Raw genomic sequence first — 16,035 nt, 5'->3', positions numbered from 1 at the left:
TTTTTTTTTTTTTAATGTGGAATGCACTTTAAGATCTAAGCAGCAAACATGTTGTCCATCCTCATTGTTTTGGACATGTGACATGACGAAATGATGTCTGTTTTTATAAACTTTGTAGGAATTTAGCATAGCATTATTAAAACTCAGTGTTGGTGTTAGTCTTTGGGCTCCCCCAACACACACTCCTGGTGTTCGCAGCTAAGTACTAATCAGGAATTTGTATCACTTCTGAGATCTGACAGGATCAAGTGTACAAACCGAGGCATGGCTGCACTGTTAGACTACAGTAATTACAAAGATTTACCAATGACTTTAACAGGAAAAGTCTAAACTCGATGTAATGCATGGTCAACGTGAATATTGGACTGCGTTGAGCTTGCACCAGTCGGCCTCGAGTAGAGTGTGTAGCATCTGAGGTGTGTGGAAGTCCAGACGTTGTCACAAAAATTTGGAACATGTTCAACACCAGCACAAATTTAACTGACCTTTTCCAACTTGTACTGATTTTAGTAACTTGGCCAAGTGTGAGAACTGCTTTATTTGTAAGAAAGCAATCTCAGCGGTGGGGAATAACACCTACACTCAACAAATATAAACGCAACACTTTTGGTTTTGCTCCCATTTTGTATGAGATGAACTCAAAGATCTAAAACTTTTTCCACATACACAATATCACCATTTCCCTCAAATATTGTTCACAAACCAGTCTAAATCTGTGATAGTGAGCACTTCTCCTTTGCTGAGATAATCCATCCCACCTCACAGGTGTGCCATATCAAGATGCTGATTAGACACCATGATTAGTGCACAGGTGTGCCTTAGACTGCCCACAATAAAAGGCCACTCTGAAAGGTGCAGTTTTATCACACAGCACAATGCCACAGATGTCGCAAGATTTGAGGGAGCATGCAGTTGGCATGCTGACAGCAGGAATGTCAACCAGAGCTGTTGCTCGTGTATTGAATGTTCATTTCTCTACCATAAGCCGTCTCCAAAGGCGTTTCAGAGAATTTGGCAGTACATCCAACCAGCCTCACAACCGCAGACCACGTGTAACCACACCAGCCCAGGACCTCCACATCCAGCATGTTCACCTCCAAGATCGTCTGAGACCAGCCACTCGGACAGCTGCTGAAACAATCGGTTTGCATAACCAAAGAATTTCTGCACAAACTGTCAGAAACCGTCTCAGGGAAGCTCATCTGCATGCTCGTCGTCCTCATCGGGGTCTCGACCTGACTCCAGTTCGTCATCGTAACCAACTTGAGTGGGCAAATGCTCACATTCGCTGGCGTTTGGCACGTTGGAGAGGTGTTCTCTTCATGGATGAATCCCGGTTCACACTGTCCAGGGCAGATGGCAGACAGCGTGTGTGGCGTTGTGTGGGTGAGCGGTTTTCTGATGTCAGTGTTGTGGATCGAGTGGCCCATGGTGGTGGGGTTATGGTGTGGGCAGGCATCTGTTATAGACGAAGAACACAGGTGCATTTTATTGAGGGCTTTTTGAATGCACAGAGATACCGTGACGAGATCCTGAGGCCCATTGTTGTGCCGTACATCCAAGAACATCACCTCATGTTGCAGCAGGATAATGCACGGCCCCATGTTGCAAGGATCTGTACACAATTCTTGGAAGCTGAAAATGTCCCAGTTCTTGCATGGCCAGCATACTCACCGGACATGTCACCCATTGAGCATGTTTGGGATGCTCTGGACCGGCGTATACGACAGCGTGTACCAGTTCCTGCCAATATCCAGCAACTTCGCACAGCCATTGAAGAGGAGTGGACCAACATTCCACAGACCACAATTGACAACCTGATCAACTCTATGCGAAGGAGATGTGTTGCACTGCATGAGGCAAATGGTGGTCACTCCAGATACTGACTGGTATCCCCCCCCAATAAAACAAAACTGCACCTTTCAGAGTGGCCTTTTATTGTGGACAGTCTAAGGCACACCTGTGCACTAATCATGGTGTCTAATCAGCATCTTGATATGGCACACCTGTGAGGTGGGATGGATTATCTCAGCAAAGGAGAAGTGCTCACTATCACAGGAAAAACGTTGTGGAAAACATTTGAGATCTTTGAGTTCATCTCATACAAAATGGGAGCAAACCCAAAAGTGTTGCGTTTATTTTTGTTGAGTGTATAATGTTGCCTTGTTAGTCTTTCCATCTTAAGCATTGTGCCTCCTCCAATATAAAGTATGTACAATGTGCTCTGTGTGTGCCAGCCTGGTTGTGGTGTTCTCATTATAAAGAAAGGTGGCAGTAGGTCACACCATAGAGCAAGAGGTGATGTAAATAATTCAGTTCTCACTCTGAAGGGTTCCTCTGAGCTCTAATTAAAATAATAAAAAAAAAGTTGCAACAACAGTGGGATCAGACCTGCGCCAGGTTTTTTTCTGCATCATTAGTTAGAGAACGGAGGAGAGAGAGGAGCAGTTTGGAATTGCTTCTCATTTAATAAAGTGCTGTGTGACCAACTTCCATATGCTCCTTTGAGCCCCAAGTGGTTCTTTATTTCAGAACCCCCTACCCCAAGCTTGTGTGTATGTGTGTTGTAGCTGATGGGATAAATAAGCGCAAAAATGCAAACTCTTTATCGATGTGGTCTTTTGATATTTATTTATTTTTATTATTTATTGGGTGTTGCTTGATGACATGCACTCCTGTTAGTTAATTAACTGTTTAGTGTATTTTATAGCTGCTGCTTTTTTACATGTTTAATACTTCTGTTAGTTTTTAGTAGGTGGTGCTGCCTTAAACCTGAACTCACTCACTTTAATGTTACTGTGTAGATCCTTGTTCTTGTTGTTGTTGTTAACTACATTATCAGCTCAAATGTACGAGCAAAGTCACAAATGCCATTTTTCTGAGTTTTGCTTTCCCTGTTTGTAGGAGAGGAGAAAGCCAGGCAAATGCAACTTTAGCATAATTACAATATTATCACATTCTCAAACGCCTTTAAGTTTGAGAGACATTTATGGATAAAATGTGTAATTTGTCAGAAAAATATAAAAAATGAATTATAATTACTTTGTAATTATAATTATTTAGTAGTTTAAGCTATCCAGCCAGTACTAAGTAATATTCTGTAGATGTAGTATTTCTGTATTTGTGTAGAACTTGCTTCTGATGGATTGTTTGTTGCTGTGATGCCGCTCTGAACTTCACACGGTTGTATACGCTTCTTTTATGTTTGTTTAGAACTCTTCTGGTTATTAATTGTATCTACTCTGAACGTTATTTAACAACAGTCCTGTTGTGAATCGCTAGCGGTTGGCATTCGCTAGCAGTTAGCTTTCACTAGCAGTTAGCTTTCGCTAGCTAGGCGACCCCTCCCTCTCCATCATTACTTTTTTATAGCTGTTTCTTTTTTACAAGCTTAATACTTATGTTCGTTTTTCAGTCAAACTGCTGTGAATTTTAAGTAATTATTTTACTCCTGTGTATAATCTTAGGAGTGGCTAGCATTTTCTCCAGCGGTTAGCTTGCATTAGCTATTTCAGACCCCCATCATCATTTTTTCATTTCATTTTTTTACACTCCTGTTAGTTAATTAACTGTTTAGTGTATTTTATAGCTGCTGCTTTTTTTACATGTTTAATACTTCTGTTAGTTTTTCAATGTAACTGCTGTGAATTTTAATAAATTTATTTGCCTCTTTGTGAGCCTTAGGAGTGGTTAGCTTATCCATTATTTGTTAGCTCGTTTGCTTGGCTACATTCTTGAATTTCTTAGTGCCCAAAGTACACTACTAATTCTACTTTACACCCTCCATAAATCCTGCATGATGTTGGAAGATAGGGGGCTCTCTTAGAGAGCCGTGTCCGTAAGTTAGAACAGCTTCTTAGCTCAGTGGAGTTAGATGTTATGGGCACTCCAGATGAGGTTAGTGTTGGGCCAGCTAGCGAGCCCATTAGCATCAGCTTAGAAACGGCGGCTGTGGACGACGGCTTTCGGACTGTGGCTAGGCGTAGGAAGCCCGTATGGCTTGGTTGCCCGGTTGTGCCTCCTGCAGACGCCATTAAAACATAAATATTGTTTACGATTGATTGATAGAGGCTTTTTTGAACATTTATGAATTGTACATAAGACAAGGATCTTAATTAGTGTAAATAACAATAAATGTACAATTTTATATGTGTGTGTATATATATATAATATATATATATATATATATATACTTTGCACAGGGATACCAATTAAACAACTACAAATTAAAAGAACACGTTGCTCATGCAGCCAAGGATATTTCAGTATTACGTTATATTTATTATTATATATTAACATCAAGAATGTTTTTCAATCAGTAGTACTCTGGAATTTCCTGGTTTTGCTACTGCGATGCTGCCCTAAGTGAAATTGATGTCATGGGAAACCTGTGCTTAATTGTTTTTTAATGTTAATGCTGTTAAACTGACAAGCATATACTCTAAAATTACTTTAATGTGCTTACACTTTCAGTGTTTCTATGGAAGTGTAATATTGAAGAAAGTACAAGTATTGCATTGGGATTGATTATTGGCAAATACTCAATATTAAATTGTTCAGATTGGCATCTGTGGGGAAGAACAAACCCATTTATTCTACAGTGTATTAATATTTGTAATAATACAGTAGTTCAATGTGATTTTGTCGTTTAGATACTACATTCATGCCTTTAAAAGTGTCCACTGCAGCAGAGGATGAATGGTTTATTGTACAGTTATACAAAATATTTTCTTCAGTGTTTGACTGAAGGTATAAGTCTCCTTCAGCCAGTAACACTGATGTCTGTGTAGATGTTTGTTACACTGGATTTAATATTACTCTGTTGTGGTTGTTTAGGTTGTAACACTGCCAGAACTGTCCATCAGGCAGGTGATTTGTATCTTTGGAGGTGTGGTCAAGGGCTATACGCTCCATCGTAATGTACGGCCAACTGTAATTGCTGTCCTGTCCACATCCTTTCAGACCTGTCTACAGGAACTGAGAAAGCAGTTTCCAGATAGCCACAGAGTGAAGCGATTAACGGGCATGAGGCTGGAAGCTTTGGAAAGGTAAGTACAGACTACCAAACGCTGAAGAGAGAACAGAGGACACACTTTATATGTTTGGTATTTTTGGAGTTTCATGGCGAGGAACAGTGTACCGATCCAAAGAGGTGCAATGGCTTGAATGTGTGGCGCAGGGTGTGTGTATGTTGGATCATCCAGCACTTTAAAAAAAAAAAAGAGACAAAGGGAATGGTGAGTTTTGGGGTTCAGCACTAGGTATTCCTGTGGTCCTGCAGCCTGATTTAGGGATTCCCGGGAAGGAAGTGGTCCTAATCCCACTGTTATTCTGTGGTCCCTCAATTTTCTCTGGTTTATGCTTTGCTGTTGTTTTCCTCACTTTCTTACTCCACGCACGCCTTCTTTCTGTCTCCCCGCCTCCTTTTCTCACGCATTCTTTCCTGTTTTTCTCTCTGCACTGTGAGTAGGCCTTATAGCCACATAAATATTGACATGCCACCATAATTTTGACTTTACCCCCTTGGCTGAGATCATTTTATTTTAGAGTCTGCAATTTATAGAATGGAGAATGTGAGCGAGAAAGACAAATGGAAGGTATTTTAGGGGTGTACTCACATTAGGCCCAGGTGCCTTGGACTGTGCCCAAGCACGACTTCTTCCATCTCCACGTCCTCGCTGGCCTACACTCACATAAGTTAAGAGCTGAGCACGTGTACCTCAATGTGACTTTTGTTTTGTGAAAGAGTGCTCTCCAACACATCAGATTAATGGAGTATATATAGATACAGTTGTGCTCAAAAGTTTACATACCCTGGCAGAAAGTTTAGTTTTTTGGCCATTTTTCAGAGAATATGAATGATAAACAAAAACTTTTTTTCACTCATGGTTAGTGGTTGGGTGAAGCCATTTATTGTCAAACAACTGTTTACTCTTTTGAAATCATAATGACAACACAAACTACCCAAATGAACCTGATCCAAAGTTACATAACCCCTGTTCTTAATACTGTGTATTGCCGCCCTTTAACATCAATGACAGCTTGGAGTCTTTTGTGGTAGGTTTTGGACGAGGCTCTCTGAGGTAAAGCTGCCACTGAATATGTTTCGGACTTTATTTATATCAATTACAAAGAAATACAAACAATATGGCACTCTATGGTAAATCTGCATGGAGTAGAGAGTTCTCAAAAACTGATTGACTGTAGAAGAGTGAGGAAAGCCACCAAGACACTCAGACAACCCAGGAGAGTTATGGGCTTATGTGGCTGTGATTGGAGAAATTGTGCACAGTGCAAGCTTTGCATTTCTGCACAATTGTTTTTGATATATGGGTGTTATGTACCGGATGTGTTTGTTGTGTAGCAGACCCTCTGTCCAAGGCAAATTTCTCCTTAGGGAGACAAATAAAGACACTTTGACTTTGATTTATTTTCACAGCCATAGAGTCGTGCAGAGATGTCGCAGCAGACATGCACAGCAAGACAGTTTTGACTTATGGTTAAAATTTTAAACAAACTAATTCTGGATGGTTATTGAAATTAATCTCACCTCTGTCATTCTCACAAAGAGAAAATATCAGATATATGTTTTAGTTTTAAAGTAATGCACTAATTTTGTTTACAGACACACATGCCAAAGGCCATTATGGGAAAATGAGCTTTCTGTCATCAGTGGTGGTCGGTTTAATTATATGTAAAAACCAAATAAATCTGTATTTGTAAATATGTTAATTTTTGTCATTTGTAAAAAGGCAATATTAAAACTGAAAGTTCTGTTTTGGGATTCAGCATGTATAGCAAATCTGTGGCAATTGGTATTCACATGGCAGTGTGAATACCAATTGCCACACATTTGCTATACGTGCTGAATCACACTTAAGAAATATATAAATATATATATATATATATTGCATATGTACTTGAGAACCCTGAGCCATGCATGCTTGCACAGTGTGTGTACACCCATCATCTTCATTGAGCTACTGTTATGGTTATTTAGCTTGTTGACTACATTACTTCTAATTCTCAACCGGGTGGCCATTGCTGGTTTGTCACTTATGTCAGAGTTTGTGATAATTGAGAGTGATTGCTTCGGCACTGTCACATTAAGTAAATGACACACCTGGGTTTTAATTGACACCAGACAAAGCTGCAGTTGATTGAAACAGCTTCAAACAGCAATTCATGTTCCTCCACACACGCAGACATTTGGTTTCTCAATAAATGAAGCAAATCAGAGTGGCTGCTGAGCTGTTGTGTGGTGCCATCTGAAATCTCCCCAAAGTGTTGCTGAGTAATAAAGTGCGAATGGGAACCAGAGTGGCTTCTGTGTATTGTAGACTGCGGGCAGACCTGCTCCTCACGACTCCGGCTGTTGGTGACTAAAGCATCACATGCAGGTTTGTCCCACCATTGTATAGGCCGAGCGGTTTGCTGGCCAAAAGTGGGGGCTGCCATGCATCAAATTTTCAGATAGTACACTACAATCTGGAAAAAATCAGATGTTAGTGGAGCTGCTTTGGTTAGTTCTGCCAATATTAGTTTTTGTATTAAATATTAGTGCGCTCACACACTTGTGGAGATGGCAATTAGCTTAAAAACAAACATGGCAGGGTTTGTTTTATTGATGGCACTCATTCTTGTAACACATAAGAAAACTTTGTGGACGTATAATAATATTCTACAAAAACCTGATATGTTATGCGACCTGAGGGGGCCGCTGCAACCACCACAAAAGACTTTTTTCAATAACTACTGAACCCAACATCTTACAATCATGGTTCTTTTTGTGGTGTTTTGTGCGCTCAGGTACATCTATACATGTCGGCGCCACCATGGAACTTGGCAGCCATTTTGGTTTATTCTGAATCTTCACGAGCTAATGCCTATTTTTCTTTTTGTGACAAGAGTGAAACAGAGCTTCCCCAAGGCACCCACTACTCATGAAAAAAATTTGCAGATATACAGACAAGCCATCTGAGTGACAGGAGACAGAGGGAAATTGCCACAGCTATTACTTGCACGGGTCAAGTAATCTAGTTTGAACCCCAACAATTGCCGTTTTTTCGGCTATAATATTATTATTATTATTGTTATGATTATTATTATTATTATCTATCCCTTTAATGTTATATCATTTATAAGGATGTTATACACCCCCGGCAAAAATTATGGAATCACCGCCTCGGAGGATGTTCATTTCAGTTATTTAATTTTGTAGAAAAAAGCAGATCACAGACATGACACAAAACTAAAGTCATTTCAAATGGCAACTTTCTGGCTTTAAGAAACACTATAAGAAATCAGGAAAAAAAATTGTGGCAGTCAGTAACGGTTACTTTTTAGACCAAGCAGAGGGGAAAAAAAAATATGGAATCACTCAGTTCTGAGGAAAAAATTATGGAATCATGAAAACAAAAGAACGCTCCAACACATCACTAGTATTTTGTTGCACCACCTCTGGCTTTTATAACAGCTTGCAGTCTCTGAGGCATGGACTTAATGAGTGACAAACAGTACTCTTCATCAGTCTGGCTCCAACTTTCTCTTTGCAGGTTGGAACCTTGTCATGGACCATTTTCTTCAACTTCCACCAAAGATTTTCAATTGGATTAAAATCCAGACTATTTGCAGGACATGACATTGACCCTATGTGTCTTTTTGCAAGGAATGTTTTCACAGTTTTGCTCTATGGCAAGATGCATTATCATCTTGAAAAATGATTTCATCATCCCCAAACATCCTTTCAATTGATGGGATAAGAAAAGTGTCCAAAATATCAACGTAAACTTGTGCATTTATTGATGATGTAATGACAGCCATCTCCCCAGTGCCTTTACCTGACATGTAGCCCCATATCATCAATGTCTGTGGAAATTTACATGTTCTCTTCAGGCAGTCATCTTTATAAATCTCATTGGAACGGCACCAAACAAAACTTCCAGCATCATCACCTTGCCCAATGCAGATTCGAGATTCACCACTGAATATGACTTTCATCCAGTCATCCACAGTCCACGATTGCTTTTCCTTAGCCCATTGTAACCTTGTTTTTTTCTGTTTAGGTGTTAATGATGGCTTTCGTTTAGCTTTTCTGTATGTAAATCCCATTTCCTTTCTTACAGTTCGGTCACAGACGACTCCAGTTTCCTTCCATTCATTCCTCATTTGTTTTGTTGTGCATTTTTGATTTTTGAGACATATTGCTTTAAGTTTTCTGTCTTGATGCTTTGATGTCTTCCTTGGTCTACCAGTATGTTTGCCTTTAACAACCATCCCATGTTGTTTGTATTTGGTCCAGAGTTTAGACACAGCTAACTGTGAACAACCAACATCTTTTGCAACATTGCGTGATGATTTACCCTCTTTTAAGAGTTTGATAATCCTCTCCTTTGTTTCAATTGACATCTCTCATTTTGGAGCCATGATTCATGTCAGTCCACTTGGTGCAACAGCTCTCCAAGGTGTGATCACTCCTTTTTAGATGTAGACTAATGAGCATATCTGATTTGATGCAGGTGTTAGTTTTGGGGATGAAAATTTACAGGGTGATTCCATAATTTATTCCTCAGAATTGAGTGAGTCAATATTTTTTTTTCCCTCTGCTTGGTCTAAAAAAGTAACCATTACTGACTGCCACAATTTTTTTCTTGATTTCTTATAGTGTTTCTTAAAGCCAGAAAGTTGCCATTTGAAATGACTTTAGTTTTGCCTTCAGTTAATTCAAAATGCTGCAGCTAGAGTACTGACGGGGACTAGAAGGAGAGAGCATATCTCACCCATATTGGCCTCTCTTCATTGGCTTCCAGTTAATTCTAGAATAGAATTTAAAATTCTTCTTCTTACTTATAAGGTTTTGAATAATCAGGTCCCCATCTTATCTTAGGGACCTCGTAGTACCATATCACCCCAATAGAGCGCTTCGCTCTCAGACTGCAGGCTTACTTGTAGTTCCTAGGGTTTGTAAGAGTAGAATGGGAGGCAGAGCCTTCAGCTTTCAGGCTCCTCTCCTGTGGAACCAGCTCCCAATTCAGATCAGGGAGACAGACACCCTCTCTACTTTTAAGATTAAGCTTAAAACTTTCCTTTTTGCTAAAGCTTATAGTTAGGGCTGGATCAGGTGACCCTGAACCATCCCTTAGTTATGTTGCTATAGACGTAGACTGCTGGGGGGTTCCCATGATGCACTGTTTCTTTCTCTTTTTGCTCTGTATGCACCACTCTGCATTTAATCATTAGTGATCGATCTCTGCTCCCCTCCACAGCATGTCTTTTTCCTGGTTCTCTCCCTCAGCCCCAACCAGTCCCAGCAGAAGACTGCCCCTCCCTGAGCCTGGTTCTGCTGGAGGTTTCTTCCTGTTAAAAGGGAGTTTTTCCTTCCCACTGTAGCCAAGTGCTTGCTCACAGGGGGTCGTTTTGACCGTTGGGGTTTTACATAATTATTGTATGGCCTTGCCTTACAATATAAAGCGCCTTGGGGCAACTGTTTGTTGTGATTTGGCGCTATATAAAAAAAATTGATTGATTGATGTCTGTGATCTGCTGTTTTTCTACAAAATTAAACAACTGAATGAACATCCTCCGAGGCCAGTGATTCCATAATTTTTGCCAGGGGTTGAACTCATTTTTTGAAGTAACTTTAAGAATGTTTAACTGATTTAAGTGCTTTATTCATTTAATATATTATGAGAATGTCAATAAAAAAAAGTGTAAAACCCCCAAAAAGTGCTTAAGAGGCTTTGCTATAAAATTTGTTGAGGTCTAAATACTTGTTAAAGATAAAATATTTTCAACAATTATTGTATTTAGACCTCAGAATTCAATATTTATTTGCCACTTTTTCAAAGGTTTTGCAGGCCCATGACGTTAGGAGGGGTTTGGGGTTACGACTAAACCAGGAAGACAGTTTTACAGCAAGCAATTAAATATCTGCAGGTTACCCCACATAGGAAAAGAAAAGTTTATAAGTTATCCTTCAGCACTTGATTTGACCTGACATGTAAATGCACATGCCTCACAGATTCCCAGATAGTCTTTTTACCATGTGATTTGATATTTACAGGTCATAAATTTCCTCTTTAAACAGAATCATGTGGATTCACTTTGTTGGATAGCGTTCCTTCTCAGGTTCACATGTGTTGTGGTTCTCTGTTTGAGTCAAAAGAGAGACAACTGAACCAACAATTTGGCTGTGGATGTGAACAGATGTAAAAGCAGCAGTTTGACTTTGTTTAAAGGTGAATCAAACTGGCTACAATCAAATGAAAATCCAGTCTTCAAAACCATGTGCTACGTTTGTATTGATTTCATCATTCCTTTTGAAGTGATGTACGCCTTTCGTCGTGTCGGCTTTGTGACCAACAACCTAAACTGTTTACCGCCTTGTTTTAGATCAGTGCTGATTTTTGTGCCGCCTCACTGTAATCACAGAAACCTGCCCTGCTGTATACAAAAACCTGATTACTTTGAACTCTTTGATTTCATTACCACCCCATTTTGGCAACTGGGATTGGTTCAAAAATAAAATTTATTTTTTTTCCTCTCCCTCCTCTCTAAAGGTACGATGAAGCCAACAAGCACTATGATGCCATTCTGCAAGATGACCCCACCAATACGGTAAGAGACACGCTGAGGAAAAATCCCTCTGCTTAAGGATGTGCTTTGCTTCAACTTGTGGTCTCATCATTGTGAGCTTGCAGATTTAAAATTTGCTGGGCCTGCTTGCCTTCAACCACAGTGCTGATCCATCTGTCACCCACACAACTCAAAAGGGTCTAAAGGATGGTTGGCTGGAGGGTTGGGCAATTTCTACTTAATTTGGGGTGTGGAGTGGGGATTGTACTTAGTCCATACTTTATTTTTTCCCCCTTTACAATGTCTACTGATGAATTAAATAATTAATTCATTGCTGTTTCGGATGTGTTGGCTCACTTTGCACGTCAGATACCCTTCCTGAACATAACTCCACATTACATGGGGAATGAGCATGGGGATCTTGAACTGGGAATCTTCTGTTTTGAAAGCAAGCACACTCACTGCTCAGCCACCACGCTACCTTATACATGATATTATTTATTTTATCTGACTTGACTTTTTTATTTTGGCAATAAAATTGCATATGAAATTGGAAATTGTCAAACTGATTAAATAAATTTTTAAATATTCTGAAATCTAATCTCAGTAAAATGACATAAAATAAAAAATGTAAAAGCCAAAATGATGTGCTGCATTGCACCGTGTAGTGTCACACAACTAATTACGTTTGCAGCTAATTTTCTTGAGACAAGTCAGGAGATGGATACATGAGTAATTCTAAGATGCTGAATGTGCCTTGGACTACACCAATTTAGGGCTGCACAATATTGGAAAAACTTGACATTCAATGAGTTGATTAACATCACTTTGGGCAGATGGAATAAATCAGTGAAATCACCTGGTGGAGTAGGTGGTTGGAAAGAAACCTGCACCCTCTCAGTCCTTTCTGGAATGAGTTGCAGAGCTCTGTTTTAGACCCTCAAACAGTGATGCTTCCGTTCTGGATTCATCTTTAATGGCAAATGACCTCAGGTCTACAGCTTACTGTGTTACGTTGAAACCAGAGTTGTATGAGAGAGCCCCTTGTTCTCTTCGTTACTTTTCCCTCGTCCTTAATGTGCCTTACTATCTTTTTAAAGTTTCCTCTTATCTGTGTAAAATGACTTGCAGAAGCATGCCTCGTCAGTGTTCTGCCAATCCCACACCGTCAACCCAAAACATAATCTACCTGCTGTTAATTGTTTTCATAAGGACATGTGGCCATGCAGGAAAATGAATCTTTTAAGGGGCTTTTAAAAGGAACCATGACCTTATTATTTTGGCCTTCTTCTTCTCCCCAACACTGTTCCTATACAGTGTTAACATATGGATGACATCGAACATATTAAACATTCTGTCTTGTTTGGCAGAGCGGTATGGATGCCAAGCGAAGATTCCTGACATTGTCAGCTATCTCTTTTGCACAAATACAAGCTTTGTTGACAAAGCCAGTAAACTTGACTCTGATGCGCTCGGCTGCCTGGTCTCGCTGTAGTGGAGACTAATCGGCTGCTGGTCTTTCTGTCTGTTTGTCAAGACCTTTGCATTTGAGGAGTCATGGATCACAAAAGCTGCGATTCAGATCAGGTATAGTTTTTCAGCCATGGATCTGATCTTTTTTGGGGGGAGGAGTTAAAAAAAAACCCCTCTAAAACCCAAAAAAGCAAACAAAAAAGAAAACCCCAGACAAACCTGACATTGCTTTCCATTTTTAAAAATAACTTAATGAGCAAAACAAACAAACAAAAAAACAAGCAAACAAAAAAAAACCAACATTGCCTCTGGTCCTGAATGAAAACAAAGTGTTCAGTGTTGTACATAATATTTAAAAAAAAAAAAAAATTCACTCGTATATTAAATTGCAATATGAACACTATCGGTGAATTTAAAAAAAATCATTTGTCAAAATCATGAGAAGTTAACAACAAAAAGAATAAGAAGAAAGATCATAACTTCAAATTCTTTTTCAAGAAGTTGAGGATGTCTGTGTTGTCTTGTGACAGGGGCACAACAAAACTTTATTTGTAACCCTTTCCTGATAAAAAGAAATATATATTTGTTCAACCACCTCTGATCCAGATTCATTCAGATCAGTGGTCTTGCTGAGCAGACATTTGGAAAAAGTTAGGAATACGGTACTTGTTGTTTACCAGAGCGATAGAATTTCAGCCACCTCAGCTGAAATTAAGTCCGCACCGAGAAGGGACAATGGACATTTTGTCCTCAACTCCGCAGACTAAAACAGTTAAATGTGGTCTATTAAACATTAGGTCTCTCTCTTCTAAGTCCCTGTTGGTAAAAGATATAATAATTGATCAACATATTGATTTATTCTGCCTTACAGAAACCTGGTTACAGCAGGATGAATATGTTAGTTTAAATGAGTCAACACCCCCGAGTCACACTAACTGTCAGAATGCTCGTAGCACAGGCCGAGGCGGAGGATTAGCAGCAATCTTCCATTCCAGCTTATTAATTAATCAAAAACCCAGACAGAGCTTTAATTCATTTGAAAGCTTGACTCTTAGTCTTGTCCATCCAAATTGGAAGTCCCAAAAACCAGTTTTATTTGTTATTATCTATCGTCCACCTGGTCGTTACTGTGAGATTCTCTGTGAATTTTCAGACCTTTTGTCTGACTTAGTGCTTAGCTCAGATAAGATAATTATAGTGGGCGATTTTAACATCCACACAGATGCTGAGAATGACAGCCTCAACACTGCATTTAATCTATTATTAGACTCTATTGGCTTTGCTCAAAAGTAAATGAGTCCACCCACCACTTTAATCATATCTTAGATCTTGTTCTGACTTATGGTATGGAAATAGAAGACTTAACAGTATTCCCTGAAAACTCCCTTCTGTCTGATCATTTCTTAATAACATTTACATTTACTCTGATGGACTACCCAGCAGTGGGGAATAAGTTTCATTACACTAGAAGTCTTTCAGAAAGCGCTGTAACTAGGTTTAAGGATATGATTCCTTCTTTATGTTCTCTAATGCCATATACCAACACAGTGCAGAGTAGCTACCTAAACTCTGTAAGTGAGATAGAGTATCTCGTCAATAGTTTTACATCCTCATTGAAGACAACTTTGGATGCTGTAGCTCCTCTGAAAAAGAGAGCTTTAAATCAGAAGTGCCTGACTCCGTGGTATAACTCACAAACTCATAGCTTAAAGCAGATAACCCGTAAGTTGGAGAGGAAATGGCGTCTCACTAATTTAGAAGATCTTCACTTAGCCTGGAAAAAGAGTCTGTTGCTCTATAAAAAAGCCCTCCGTAAAGCTAGGACATCTTTCTACTCATCACTAATTGAAGAAATAAGAACAACCCCAGGTTTCTTTTCAGCACTGTAGCCAGGCTGACAAAGAGTCAGAGCTCTATTGAGCTGAGTATTCCATTAACTTTAACTAGTAATGACTTCATGACTTTCTTTGCTAACAAAATTTTAACTATTAGAGAAAAAATTACTCATAACCATCCCAAAGACGTATCGTTATCTTTGGCTGCTTTCAGTGATGCCGGTATTTGGTTAGACTCTTTCTCTTCGATTGTTCTGTCTGAGTTATTTTCATTAGTTACTTCATCCAAACCATCAACATGTTTATTAGACCCCATTCCTACCAGGCTGCTCAAGGAAGCCCTACCATTATTTAATGCTTCGATCTTAAATATGATCAATCTATCTTTGTTAGTTGGCTATGTACCACAGGCTTTTAAGGTGGCAGTAATTAAACCATTACTTAAAAAGTCATCACTTGACCCAGCTATCTTAGCTAATTATAGGCCAATCTCCAACCTTCCTTTTCTCTCAAAAATTCTTGAAAGGGTAGTTGTAAAACAGCTAACTAATCATCTGCAGAGGAATGGTCTATTTGAAGAGTTTCAGTCAGGTTTTAGAATTCATCATAGTACAGAAACAGCATTAGTGAAGGTTACAAATGATCTTCTTATGGCCTCGGACAGTGGACTCATCTCTGTGCTTGTTCTGTTAGACCTCAGTGCTGCTTTTGATACTGTTGACCATAAAATTTTATTACAGAGATTAGAGCATGCCATAGGTATTAAAGGCACTGCGCTGCGGTGGTTTGAATCATATTTGTCTAATAGATTACAATTTGTTCATGTAAATGGGGAATCTTCTTCACAGACCAAAGTTAATTATGGAGTTCCACAAGGTTCTGTGCTAGGACCAATTTTATTCACTTTATACATGCTTCCCTTAGGTAGTATTATTAGATGGTATTGCTTAAATTTTCATTGTTACGCAGATGATACCCAGCTTTATCTATCCATGAAGCCAGAGGACACACACCAATTAGCTAAACTGCAGGATTGTCTTACAGACATAAAGACATGGATGACCTCTAATTTCCTGCTTTTAAACTCAGATAAAACTGAAGTTATTGTACTTGGCCCCACAAATCTTAGAAACATGGTGTCTAACCAGATCCT

At 39.3% G+C, this 16,035-nt stretch overlaps 1 protein-coding gene and 1 long non-coding RNA gene across 2 annotated transcripts in view; both read left to right on the top strand.

Annotated features, from left to right (window-relative positions):
* The window catches only part of emc2 (ER membrane protein complex subunit 2), a 95,074-nt gene that overhangs the window by 38,248 nt on the left and 40,791 nt on the right, over nt 1-16,035 (top strand). The gene's annotated exons all lie outside the window — the stretch shown is intronic.
* On the top strand, nt 4,966-11,617 carry LOC117514784. Its single transcript, XR_004561958.1, has 2 exons — nt 4,966-5,048; nt 11,559-11,617. It is a non-coding gene; the product is annotated as an uncharacterized LOC117514784 (long non-coding RNA).

The sequence above is a fragment of the Thalassophryne amazonica genome, chromosome 7 (assembly GCF_902500255.1).
Source record: "Thalassophryne amazonica chromosome 7, fThaAma1.1, whole genome shotgun sequence".
NCBI lineage: Eukaryota > Metazoa > Chordata > Actinopteri > Batrachoidiformes > Batrachoididae > Thalassophryne > Thalassophryne amazonica.
Note: the sequence above shows the minus strand (reverse complement) of the source record. Positions and strands in the feature narration are given on the sequence as shown.